Here is a 14,070-nt window from a genome sequence, read left to right as displayed (position 1 = left end):
TTCCTTCTCCAGTGCATGAAAGTGAAAAGTGAAAGTGAAGTCGCTCAGTCGTGTCTGACTCTTAGTGACCCCATGGACTGCAGCCTACCAGGCTCCTCCATCCATGGGATTTTCCAGGCAAGAGTACTGGAGTGGGTTGCCATTGCCTTCTCCAGTTCCTCTAGCTAAAGCACTAGTTTCTTCCTTTGTCTCTCTCTCTCTCTCTCTTTGGCACTAGTTTCTTTTAAAAAAGAAATGTGTGTGTATGTGCACAAATGTGTGTAAGATAAAAGATATAAAATATAGAATGGACTGAAATCAGCAAACTTATAAAAATACCAAATAAGCTCAACCTGTAACTTTATTTATGAAAAGCACTAAAAATGTCAATAAACAAGTTGAAAAGTGAATCCTTTGGCCCCTGAGGTAAGTCTGAGTTGCCAGAACCAGTAAAAGCTTTGTATAATCTTGGCAGCACATGAGTTCACCTGAGATTTTGCTGCTTCCAGCTGTATGAAATATTGTGATATACAGAGCCTAGAAACCTGGGCCAGAATCCTCAGACAAATTTTCTTATATAATCTGAGCTTTAATTGCCTTTTAATTCAGTTCTAGTATTAAGACTGCTTTTGTGTATGTGTAAGTTTCCTTCATCTCATCAATTCCTGGCATTTGAGAGAGTGCCTGGCATACAGTTGACCATCAGTGAACATTAGTTCTTATTGGAGATTCTCCTTTTCTCCTCCATCACAGTGACTGTCTTCTTATGGTCGGGGGAATGCTTCTTCTGTAACTTGGTGGTTCACCCCTGGCACATTCTTCCCGTCTCTTCTGCCTTGAGCTGTTAGGTCCTGGTTTTTCTTCCTGGGCAGGTGCCAGCCTCCAGGAACTCCTGACCCTGAAGTGCGTGCCTGCATGTGTGCAGCTGACTTGGGCAGCTTCCAGAGCTGTGGCACTGGCTTGCCAAAGAAGGCTTAGAGAATAAAAGTCATAGTAAGAAATCATTATCATCAAAATGCCATCACTGCCTATAATCCTTCCTCATTCTAAAAGATGATCTAGGTGCATGATAAAAAAATATCTGTAGAGTTACTCTGTCAAACCTGTATATGTCAATCCATTGCTCAAAAACCAAAGTAACTAGTCTATAAGTTTTGAATTTATTTGAATTATTGTCCTTAAGAACCATATTAATATCATATTTGACTCCTTAGCATATTTTTGCCTTTTAATACAAAAATATTCCTTCTCCTGCCACCCCAACCCCTGCCAAAGGGAATAAATTCAAAGCTCTGGGAGGATATGTTGTATAGTTCACCCTTGAAAAGCATGGGGGGTTAGGGGTGCTGATCCTCCAGAGTTGAAAATCCATGTGTAACTTGGAGTCTGCCCTCCATATATGCAGTTCCTCCACATCTGCAGATTCAGCCAATTGCAGCTCATGTACTGTTTGCCATTGAAAAAAAAATCTGCATTATAAGTGGACCTGTGCAGTTAAAAACCAGTGTTCAAGGGTCAACTGTATTTCTCTTTGCCTTTGCTTGCTTGAAATTAGATGATTATAAAATAACTTACTTGAGCTCACCTCAGGTTCTTGCTATCCTTTAAAATGTAAAAACAAAACAAAGCAAACTTTCTTTACGGAATAGGTTGATATATTCACATATGTCACAATTCAGAGATACGAAGCAACATGCATAGTGGTTCTATTAGTGAGTGAAGAGTTAAGTCAAAGTAGGTATATTTAATTTATTCCATGAATCTTCCTTATGTGAAAGCAATGGGATGTGTGCTTTGGGGAATGCAGGGATTTTTTTTTAAATCCAGGACTTGCCCTCAAGAGATTTACAGCCCTGTTTTAGGGAGATGTAGCAGGTATACTGAGAACCATAATATAAGTAGAAGTGGTAAGTGCCAGAGGGGGAGGTTCAAACCATAGTTTTAGCTTTTACCCACACAGTTCCTTTTCATAGAATTTTTGGATCTAGCGAAAGGTTTGTGCTCTCTGTTGTCTGACTGCTTCACTCCAGTAGATGAGACTAAGGAGGTCAGGTGCCTTCTGCACGGTCACCCAGCTAAACAGCCGCTACCTTTGACAAAGATAGCTCATTCTTATAAAGCAAGCTTCTATTAAAAAAATACCTTGACACAAATGACAATGAAAACACAACTGTACAAAGTCTGTGGGACACAGCAAAAGCAGTCCTGTGGGGAACCTCATAACTATATAGATCTTCAAAAAAAGCAAGAAAAATCTCAATCTAACCTTACCACATAAAAGAATTAGAAAAGGAAGAGCAAACAGAACCTGCAGTCAGAAGGAAGGGGATAATAAAGATCAGAGAGGAAATAACACAGAGATCAAAAAAATGATAAAGCAAGCTGCTGCCTAGTTCTGTGCTTGGTAACTTAGAGGAAAGAGCACTTTGTGTGTGTAAAATCTGGACTTGGTGAGAAAGGACTGTTGCAGCTTTGTTCAGCTGGGCACTTTGTTTTGAAATTGCCCTTAGAGCAGGTGGCAGGGGAATGGATTTGGGGGTACATCTATAATAGTTCTTGCTGACATGGGGTTAGGCTTTTCTCTTACTCTTTACAACTTTTCTAAATTCATTTTAAAGAAGTAGACCATACTTTCACATGATTCAAAATTCAAAAGGTACAAAATGAATCTCAACTAACTCTTCCCTACCTCTGTGCCCTAGCTGACCGTTCTCTTCTCTGGAAGCAGCTGCAGCCAAACTTGCTAGCTTCAATTTCCAGAATAGCATATGAATATAGAAGTCAATGCATCTAGATTCAACCCCTTAAAAAAATGGTACTTGCTATGCCCTGTTGTGCGTCTTGCTTTTTTCTTTTCAGCAGTTTAACCTGATGATCTTTCCATATCATTACACAAAGAGCTTCCTCATTCTTTTTTAGTTGGTGGTTTTTGTGGCTAACAACTGAATCCACTCTAGATGATTAAGCCAAAAAGGGATTAGAATTTTTAGGTAACTCATGGAATTGTTTGGAGGCTTACAAGACAGGGGGCATCTAACTTTCCAGAAACAACGACCATGCCATATATAGTTCTGGTATTAGGTGGGAGCCACCTGTGCTCCTGCCTGTACTGAGTAGCAAGTAGCAGGGATCTGACTGAACTGCAGTTGCTTCCACCATCATCCTGAGCCAAGAAGGCAGCTTCCCCTGCAAAAGTAGAAGCTCTGAGCAGAGCCTGTTCTCTTACATTTCTTACATCTCAAGCAAAGTCTTGTGTGGATATTCCTATCATTTGAGACCTGGTCACATGTTTGCAGTTTAGCTGCAAAGGATGCAGCAATTTGATTCTCAGCTTTCAAGGTGGGGGGGTGAGATTTGTAATATGAGAAAGTTCTCAGTAGAGAAAGGCTTTCTGAGAGATTATGGGGTAATCACAGATATGACAGATGTCTACCGGAGCTGCCTAGAATTTCACTGTGGATGAACCATGATTGATTAAACTAATATTTCAAATGATGGACCTCTGAGTGTTTTCAAATCTGTATCTTAGATGATACATATTTAATGACCTTGTACATATGTCATTTTGCTTGTGTAAAGTGCAGTATGAATTCCTAAAATCCCTAGAGGTAGAATTGCTAGATACAAGGTTTGATTATAATTTTTTAATTGTAATTTTTATGGATGTTGCTAAATGGTCTCTGGATGTTACACTGTTCTGTTCTTCCATTGACAGTATACAGTTTCCTGTTTTTTTGCCTAGAGTCTTTTCCCTGTTCAGATCCCATCTGAGTCCGGGTCACAGGTTGGGTCTTCCCCACTACTGGGGTGAGTTTTGGCCTTGGGCCAGGAATGCTGACAAACCAGATCTGGGGTCATAACCTCTGTCATTCATTCATTCATCTATCAATTAATTATCTTGACTGGATTTGGTCTATAATTTATTGTAGGCTCTTTGGTCCTAAATTAAATGGCATCTTGGGGGATCTGAAAGATAATCTAACTTCCAAAAATGATTTGCAACTTGGGAGTAGCTTATATGTTGGGAGATCTTAGATCATTATGTGCTCACAAATGATAAGGATGTTTTCAAAGAATGGTTATGAAGACTTATAGTACCTTTTTAAAACTAAAAAGCAAAAAGTGAAATAAGACAGATAAATACTGTATGATATCACTTATATATGGAATCTGAAAAAAGAAGAAAAATGTTGAACTTATAGAAACAGAAAATGGAATGTTGGTTGCCAAGAATGGGTAGGGTGGGGGAAATAGGTGGAGTTGCTATTGAAAGGGTATAAACTTTCAGCTCTAAGATAAATGAGATCTGAGGATCTGCTGTATAATATATAATATGGTGAAAAGTGAAAATCACTCTCAGTCATGTCCAACTCTTTGTGACCCCATGGACTACACAGTCCATGGAATTCTCTAGGCCAGAATACTGGAGTGGGTAGCTTTTCCCTTCTCCAGGGGATCTTCCCAACCCAGGGATTGAACCCAGGTCTGCCCGCATTGCAGGCAGATTCTTTACCAGCTGAGCCACAAGGGAAGCCCAGGAATACTGGAGTGGGTAGCCTATCCCTTCTCCAGCAGATCTTCCCAACCCAGGAATCGAACCGGGGTCTCCTGCATTGCAGGTGGATTCTTTACCAACTGAGCTATCAGGAAAGCCCTGTAATATGGTGACTGTAGTTGATAATGGTATTGTATAATTGAAATTTGTTTAGAGAGTAGAACTTGTGTTCTCACACATACATAAAAGGTAAATATGAGAGGTGATGAATGTATAAATTAACTCGATAGTGGAAATCCTTTCACAGTCTTTATGTACATCAAATCATCACATTGGTCATTTTACATACATGACAATTTTATTTGTCAACTCTACTATCTCAGTAAGGCAGACAAAAGTAAAATCCTATTTTTAGTATGTGAATTATTGCATAGACTTTGCTCGTATCTGAACTATGGTTCCAGTTGGTTGCTGTGGAAGTTTATAGTAATGTAGGAAGCCCTAGTTCAAAAGCTCCTGAAAATTTTAAACAAATGTATATAAATAGGTGGAAAATGGGGGGATACAGGTGTGTTCTTTTCCTCTAGTGGAAGTGTTCACTCTTTAAGTTGGTATTTATTTAGTGCGGCTAATTATTTTAGGAAAATACCTTTCTGCATGTCTTTGAGTGTATGCACAGGATGTCATGTATAACTCTGGGAGGCAGTGTCTCATCAGGGACTGGTAACCCTTTCTCTGAAGGGCCTGGTAGTAAATATTAGGCTTTGAGGGCCAAGAGACAAAATTGAGGATACTGTATAGGTACTCATATAACAAGACAGAAAACAAATTTCCTCAGAGCTTTTATTGACAAAATTCAAAATATAATAATTGAATACAGAGTTGTTTTTTTTTTTTTGCAGGAGAGTAATACAGATGTACTAGTAAGAAGCATGGAATTCTTATTTTGGAGATAACATTTTATCTCATAGGATTCAAAGTTAGTGTTCCCTACCATCAAATTGACTGCAAATGTTCATCTGTAAAAACCATATAAGACTAGGCAGTGGGCCAGATTTGGCCTATGAACATCAATTTTCCAACCCCTGATGTAATGGAAAAGCCTTTACATTTGGACCCAGGCACACAGAGGTTTGCTTGCTGGCTCTGAACTTGTGACCTTGAACACTTCAGTTAACTTTCTGAGTTGTGGCATTTATTTGTGCATAAACTGGAGGTAATGACAACCATGGGATAAATATCATCCTATCTTTGTTATGGTTTTTGTGTTAAGATTCCAGTTCTGTAGATGCTGATGTCATTTAGCTAGACTTACTTGGAATTAGTATTGAGCAGAGTCAAAAGTCAGTTTGTCAGGGAATAGAATTTTCAAAAGTTCTCAATGTATTATGTGAAAACATGTTTTTGCAGTTTAGCAGTCACCATCTTAACCAAGTGGCCAAGCTTAGCAATTAGTGGTGGGATGTTCTGAAATTATGTACCCCTCACTGATGTGTACCTCTTACTATACCATGACATCACCGTGTGGTGTCCTTGCCAGAAATGTTTGACTTGAATGTTATCCCAAGGAGACAGAAACTCAAAATGTGGGACATTGTGCAGGACAACTGGCCTGAGCTCTTGAAAGGATTCAGTGTCATGAAGAACAGAGGTGAGATTGTTCTAGATTAGGGAAAGACCATGGAAACATAAGATAAAAATGTAATGCATGAACATTAAGTCCTGGATGAGTGAAAGGAAATTCAGTTCTGTGGACCATTTTTAAGACAGTTGAGAACATGAGAGTATGGACCATATGTTGTGTGATTATATGGTTGACTTCCATCACTACTTCAGATGTAGTGATGGTATAGGATATAGTCCTGTTTTGGGAGGTGGCTCAGTGGTAAAGAATCCGCCTGCCAATGCAGGAGACACAGGAGACATGGGTTCAATCCCTGGGTTGGGAAGATCCCCTGGAGGAGGAAATGGCAACCCACTCCAGTTTTCTTGACCTGGAAAATCCCATGGACAGAGGAGCCTGGCGGGCTACAGTTCATGGGGTCTCAAAGAGCTGGACATGACTTAGTGACTAAGCATGCAATAAACTATTTAGAGGTCTGAGAGGGAGGAAAAGGAGGAAGGGAGGAAGAGTAAGTTGGGGGAGGATAAGAGAAAAGAGTAAGTTGTTTGTTCAGCACAGCTCACTTCCTGACTTGGCATTGAGTGCAGCGTTTTCAGTGGGACGGTACCCAGGACAGTTTAATAAGTACTTGTAGGTGTTAGTAGGCTTCCGTGTCTGAAGTCACACCTGAGCACTAAATGTCTGTCCTCTCTTTAATGGGGTGAGGGTTTGGCTTAGGCATGTGCTGTGGTACCTCATGTTGGGTGATGAGACATGGGGATTCATATTTTCTTGGGTGGCTCACCCAGGTCCCTCTGGATTGAAAGTCTCTTGATATTTAGAACATATATGGGAGTAGGAAAGGAAAATTCAGGATAGTGAACTTGACTCTTCAGCTATTTCCTGAGAGGCTGAGGTACAGCTTACAAGCTTGTGCTTTAAATTCTCTTTATGTCTGTTTTTGAGGGTGCTAGTGTGTGGGCTGTCATCTTCTGGAGGTATGCTAAGCAGAGGAGGCTGGAGGTAGAAGTTGACAGTGCATCTTGAGGGCTCTTGAGTGGCTGGAGCACCGCTGAGGTGTTCTTGGCTGTGAGATTGAGGACAAGGGGTAGAGGCCAAGGACCAGGGCAGAGTGCAGTGCAGGCCACTTCTCATGCTCTGATCCTGACCAGTCTGTTCTAGCTGTGCAGGAAGGGGACAGAGCAGCTAATATGCTGTTATATTCCTGCAGGAGCTCTTCAGGCCCTATAGTGTGAGATGACTAAAGCTCATTTAGCAGCCACTTGTAAAAGTAGTTACAAGATGAGAGAAAGAAGAGCATTCTGCTACTATATGCTATGGAAACTAATTAATTCAACAAACATTTGTTGAGCAGCTGAATATGTAGTAAGAACCCTAAGGTATGAGTCCTGGGGGATACCTGTGATAAAAGATATACTTTTTACCTTGTACTGGGCACTTGTGGGGTACGGGAAAGAGATGCAGTACAGTGGAGACAATGACCAGAATACTGATTTTGCTGTGTTACAAGGCTAGTGATATGATAGAAAAGTAGTGAGGACAATGAGAATGCAGAAAACCTGCCATATGGAATTGAGTATGGTTTCAAAGATAAGGTTGTTCTTGAGGTGATTTGAAGAAAGAGTCTGGTGGGTAAAGAAGTGGGGAGGCATCCAACTTCCAGGTGGGAGACATGGCAGGTGTCCAGAGGCCAGCATGGCTGTCCTCTGTTGAGAGACCTGTTGGCATCTGGGGTGGCTGAAGTTTTGGATGCAGAGTGGGGAGGAGACATACATGGGCTTGTTGGAAAGGTAATTTGGGCCAGATGGGAGGGCCTCAAACTGTGTTCTGGGTTTTATAGGAAAGGGCATGAGGAGCCCCGGAAGCCTGCTTGAGTTGGGAGTAGTCTTGTTTCAATAAGATATCATGGGGGGAATGTGGAGGATGGTGTGTGAGGTTGCAGAAGTCTGGGGACACGACTTGAAGTAGTAGATGTGTGAGCAGAGACCCTGAACTTGGCCAGCTGTGGTGGAGAGAGAATAGAAAATAGGGGTCCACTAGTGTTCTTGGAGTACTCTTTCAACCCCTCGCACCAGGACTTTGGATTTTTAAATCTCTCTAAGGAAGATGGCTCAGAGGTTAAAGTGTCTGCCTCCAATGCGGGAGACCCGGGTTCGATCCCTGGGTTGGGAAGATCCCCTGGAGAAGGAAATGGCAACCCACTCCAGTATTCTTGCCTGGAGAATCCCATGGACGGAGGAGCCTGGTAGGCTACAGTCCACAGGGTCGCAAAGAGTCGGACACGACTGAGCGACTTCACTTCACTTAAGGAAGTCTTTAAAAATACTTGAAAGAGAGAAGCTTATTTAAACCTTTGAACGGTTTTGAAAACTTATTACATTTCAGCTTGGAAACAAAGTATTATTTCAGGCAAACCGGTGTGGACTGATTACTCAGCATAGCCACTTAATCTTTCAGAATTAGGTAGGAGGGAAGCTATTTTAGTGGCCTTCCATCTTCTTCCAGAACTTTGTCCAGGTTCCTCCCAAATGGTCGATGAGTTTTTCTGATGCATATCCAGCACTCCAACAGTTGAGTGTGCATATGTACGCTGTGAGGAAGTTGATTTCATCCATTTCTTTTTTTTTTCATCTCTTGCCTTCCACCTGAGAAAACAAACATGAGTCCATAGATTCTTGTTCTGCATTAGAAATGTCCACAATGTGTAACTTAAGATGGGTCCAGCTGAGAGGGTTGCAGTTTTGGAATTTAGACTGAAGAAGAGGAGTGGGATCTTTCCATTTTTTCTTTATTTTGAGAAAATTTTGGCAACTTGGACTGTTTGAAGGAGCAGTTATATAAAATATCCCCTGCTAATTGAGTATCTGGGGTAAAGTACCACCATTTCTTCTTTAGATTACATTAAAACATTTCTACCCACAATTTAGAGCTTTTCCGTGGGGAATTTAGAATTAGAACATTTTGAACCTCAGTAAAGAAAAAAACGTACAGAATTAACCTACTTTTTGGAATGAGAAGTCTCAGGTTTATGAGGTTCCATATGTAAGTTCCAAAGGCCTGTAGTAATTTATCTTCTTTGCAGCCTGAATATTTCAGAAAGTTCTTGGCATGTCTCTTAGACAAAGAGCAAGAAAGGTGACCTATGGGCTTACCTCATTTATGTGTGTATCTTCTATGATGGCTACAAAGTAGTGCTTCTACTGGTATATGGCAGCAAAGGACAGATTCCAAAGTAAATGAGGCAGTTTACTAATGTGAGATTTGGGTGTTAGTCTGAAAGTACTATAGTGAATGTTTTAGCAGAAATTTCAATTACATTTAGTTAAGAAATTTTCTAGTTCCATGTGGTAGGTATGGTAAAGGAATAGCTGAAGGTTACCTTGATATTAAATTAACACTGACTGAACTATGGTTGTTAAATTGTTTCCATAGCAGGGATCATAATTTATTAATATTAGGAATTATTTTATAAGACAACTGTTATTGATGATGTTGGTTTTTTCCCTGTATAGGCAAGCTTGTATCTGAAGATGTGTAATTTATTTATTCACAATAAGGAATGTATTGTAAAACTCAATTGCATTTTATTCATGAACGTTGCTTCATTCACTTGATTGAGAATTTTTGGACTGTATCCTGGGTGTCTATCCTTGCACTAGGAGGTTGATAGAAGTTACCCCTTGCCCTCGGAGAGAAAAATTTTAATGGGAGGCAGAGATAAACAGATAATTATAATACATGATAAGTGCTGAAATAGACATTAAAAAGCTTGAACATGGAGAATTTCAAATGTATACAAAATATGCAGTAGGAGGAACTTCCCTGGTGATCCAGTGGTTAAGAATCCACCTGCCAATGCAGGGGACACAGGTTCAATCCCTGGTCTGGGAAGATCCTACATGCCTCAGAGCAACTAAGCCCGTGGCACACAACTGCAGAGCTCACATGCCAAAACTACTGAGCTCATGTGCTTCAGCTACTGAAGCCCACACTCCTAGAGCCTGAGCTCCACAACAAGAAAAGCCATATCAATAAGAAACCCATGCACCACAACTAGAGAGTAGCCCCACTCACTGCAACTAGAGAAAGCCCATGTGCATCGATGAAGATCAAGCACAGCCAAAAATAATAAAATAAATAAACTTAAAAAAATACCCAGTGGGAGAATGAATCTTCACAAACATATCACCCAACTTCAGTCATTTGCAACTCTTGATAATTCTTGTTTCACCCATAGTCTTCACTTAACTCCTTTCCCCCCTTTTGTTTTGGAACATATCCAAGATAAGAATATATCATGTAATAAACATTTATAGATATTTGACTAATTGGAGTGTACACTGGGAAAATAGACTATACCTGGGGACTTGGGAAGAAGCTATAGAGCCTGTAACATTTGAGTTTAATCTAGTAGGGAGGGAGAATGTTCCAGGTCCAGGTGAATAAGATGGAACTCAACAATTATTAAACACTGCTAAGCATTATATTGGGCTTCCCCTGTGGCTCAGTGGTAAAGAATCCACCTGCCATGCAGGAGATGTGGGTTTGATCCTTGGGTTGGGAAGATCCCCTGGAGAAGGAAATGGCAACCCACTCCAGTATTCTTGCCTGGGAAATCCCATGGACAGAGGAGCCTGGTGGGCTGCAGTCCATGGGGTCCCAAAGAGTCGGACATGACTTAACGACTAAACAACAATGAAGCATTATATCAGGTTCATTTAGTACATTATTTAATTTTTTCTCTCGTACTCTTATGGGAGTGACAATATCTATTTTATATTTGAGGAAACTAGATTTCAGCCTGACTAACCTTGACTTCAAGGCTATTTAGTTTCCCATTTTGTGCACCGTGTGCACTAGGCACAGAAATGTAGAAGGGCAAGATGTTTTTGGGAAAGCAAGAGAAGATGAATGCAGCTATAGAATTGTGACCGTATGTGTGTGTCAAGAGGTGAAACTAGAGAAGCTGCTCAGGGCCAGGTTGTGAATGAACTTTAATGCTATGCTATGAAGATTTAATTTTGTCCTGAGGGTGGTGAGGATCTAGGCTGAGATACCTGTTAGCCTGAGAACAGTATTGTCAGCTTTTAAAAGGCAGATATATAGGCACTATGGAGGATTAACTGGAATCGGAAAATCTGCTGAGGGGAGACTGGTTCAAGCAAACTGTTCAACTACTGTTTATTAAGCATAAAGAATGCGGTGGGCAAAGAAACTAATGAGCAAGACATGTCTCCCTGTTTCATAGAGCTTAGCCTACTAGAGAGTTAGTCACATGCACATAGATGGCTTATTGTGATGTTGTGATTTTTTTTTTTAATTTTTATAAGTATTTTGTGGCTGCACCACTCGGCCTGTGGGATCCTAGTGCCTGACCTTTTTGTTGAGAGAAGAGCACCAACTATTGGAATAAAGTTAAAAAAGAAGAAAAAAAGTTAAAAAGAAGAAACCTGTCCCTGCTTTATGCTAATTTGTGTGAATTTTACTAAAAAATAAAATCTGTCATGATGGCCAAGTGAGTTATTAGGAAGGGATTAAGGTGTTGCAAATGAGAAGATAGGCTTGATTTGGTAGATGGTTCTGTGATAGAATCAACTGGCTGTGATTAACATTGAAAATAAGTTTCTGATTCGAGGTATGGTATGGTTGATGCCAACAGCTGGGGCGAGGGTTGCTGGAATATCAGTGGGTTCAAGGATATGTGAGGAGGGGCAAATGAGTAGAGCTTATTGATATCATGTCTGAGATGGCTTAGGGTATCCACGTAGAGATGTCCAGTAGGGTTTTGGAAAACTGCATGAAGTATCCGAGTTGTTAGGTTTGCAGAGAGTGGTTTGGTGATCATTAGCATTATGTATGGTCATTGAAGCCTGGGAAAGAATGAGATTACCAAAGAGCAGTGATTCTCAGCTTTGGCTGCACTTTAGAATTACCTTGAGAGTGTTACAAAAATACCCATGCCTGGGCCACACCACTGATTAATTAAAGCAGAATATTTGTAAGTAGAGACTAGGTCTCTTTATATTTTCAAAATCTATTTAGGTTATTCTAATATGCCGCTAGAATGGCAACAAAATAAACAAGTGGACCAAAAAATTAGACGACTGCATGTTTATTGAATGGACACTATTGTTGGCACTGCTACTTTAACTTACATGAGGTAAGTACCTGTTTACACTTAAGGGGAGACTGAGGCACAAAAGGTAAGTAACTTGCCTTAGGTTATACAGGCAGCCGATTGGTGCTAAGGCAGGGATTCACACCTAAGTCATTTACTCCAAGAACTGTTCTTTATACCATAATGTTCTATTGCTTCTCCACTCAAGAGTGAATCTGGGAGGGTTGAGAGTTTTGGAATGGCAGTGTGAAAAACTCAGCAGATCTTCTTCCCAGTAAAATAACCTCTTAACTGTAAAAATTATAAAGGACAGTCATTTAAAGTCTCTGGAAATTGGCCTGAAGACATACAGCAAATGTAGAAACATTTATTCAAGAAAATCTACTAAATCTTAGTAAGAACAGTGAGCCAGCAGCCTTTGGGCCATGACCTCATCCTCTCCCCACCCCCATCAGTTCCATGCAATGGAGGGCTCTTCTTGGTGAGTATAGCTGAGAAGATAGGACTTAGCCCCCTAACTGTAGCTCCTAGTCTAGGACTAGGAGCAGTAGACAGTAGACTACTGGAAGTACCAGAGGGAGAAAGAGAGAGGGACAGAAAAATATTTGAAGAAATAATGGCCACAAGATAACCCAGTTTGATGACAAACAGTAGTCTTCACAACCAAGAAGCCCAGCTCTGTCCTTTCAGTGGCTTCCAGTCAGTGAAAATACCCAGAATAGGAAAGAGAATGGAAGTAAGGCCAGTTAAAATGCCACAAAACTCACCATTCTTCCTGAGATTAGGCTGTTTTTCTTGAATAACACCACTGCACCCCTCACCCCCACTCCACACTGATTGCTACAAACTTTTGGTCAATTTCCAGAGTTCTGTCCATTTTAGTTAGTTTCTCATTGTTCTGATGGAGGAGAGTGTTTTTGGCGACCCTTATGCTGCTATTTTTGCTTACATCCTAGTTGAATTTTTATTGTAATTTTCTTAAGATATAGTGGCTGCTTATGATTTGTTCTGAAAGCATTTATGATATTTTGGAAATTATTGGAATAATTATTTTTCCAATAATTATTGGCAATCTAAATCTAAAAGTAATTATTGGAAATCTAAAATTCCATCCATAAGGAACCAACTAATAATAATAATAAAAAATGCATAGTATATCTTTATAGCAGAATATTATGCAGTTGTTAAAGCAACGTGGTAATTTTAATTGTGCTAATAGAGAAGAATAGTCAAGGGATAATGCTAAATGAAAAACAAGTCCCAAAATAGTATGTGATAGTCTATTTGTATAAAGTTTGAATAAACAACAGGAATAACACAGGTATGTACTACATATATGCAGAGAACATTTCTAGAAGAAATATGTAATATTTTCCTCTGGGACATTGGAAGTGAGGGTGCTTCTTAGTTCTTCACCCCCACTTAGTATTATTTGAACTTTTTTGAGTATCTGTTACTTAGAAATAACTTTAAAGAAGTCATTGTATATTTAATTTGTTATTTTAAACTACCAGTAGGACATATCCTGTTAGTTTAAAGTCTACAAGTGATAAAGATTGCAATATTTTGATAATAATGTTTGTATATGTAGTACTTCTTTTTTGTTTCGTTGAAGTGCACACTCAAGATATAATTTTGATGCTTAGGAAATCATTTTGCTTGAGAACTTTAAAAAAATAATGAACTCTCATTTAATTTCGATCAACTGGGATAATCCACAAATAATGGTGATGACTAAACTGTTCTCTTTTCACCTTCGTGACTTTCTAGACTTTGTACATTACAGTCCACCCCCTGAAAAAGTCACTCTTTTGTAAGAAGATTAACAGCCATCCTTTGTCACCTTTATTTTTA

General features: G+C 39.8%; 1 protein-coding gene across 2 annotated transcripts in view; it reads left to right on the top strand.

The window, feature by feature from the left end:
• REPS2 (RALBP1 associated Eps domain containing 2) overlaps positions 1 to 14,070 on the top strand; it is a 250,518-nt gene that overhangs the window by 43,814 nt on the left and 192,634 nt on the right. The gene's annotated exons all lie outside the window — the stretch shown is intronic.

This window comes from Odocoileus virginianus, unplaced genomic scaffold (assembly GCF_023699985.2).
Source record: "Odocoileus virginianus isolate 20LAN1187 ecotype Illinois unplaced genomic scaffold, Ovbor_1.2 Unplaced_Contig_25, whole genome shotgun sequence".
NCBI lineage: Eukaryota > Metazoa > Chordata > Mammalia > Artiodactyla > Cervidae > Odocoileus > Odocoileus virginianus.
This window is presented reverse-complemented; position numbering and strand designations above follow the sequence as displayed.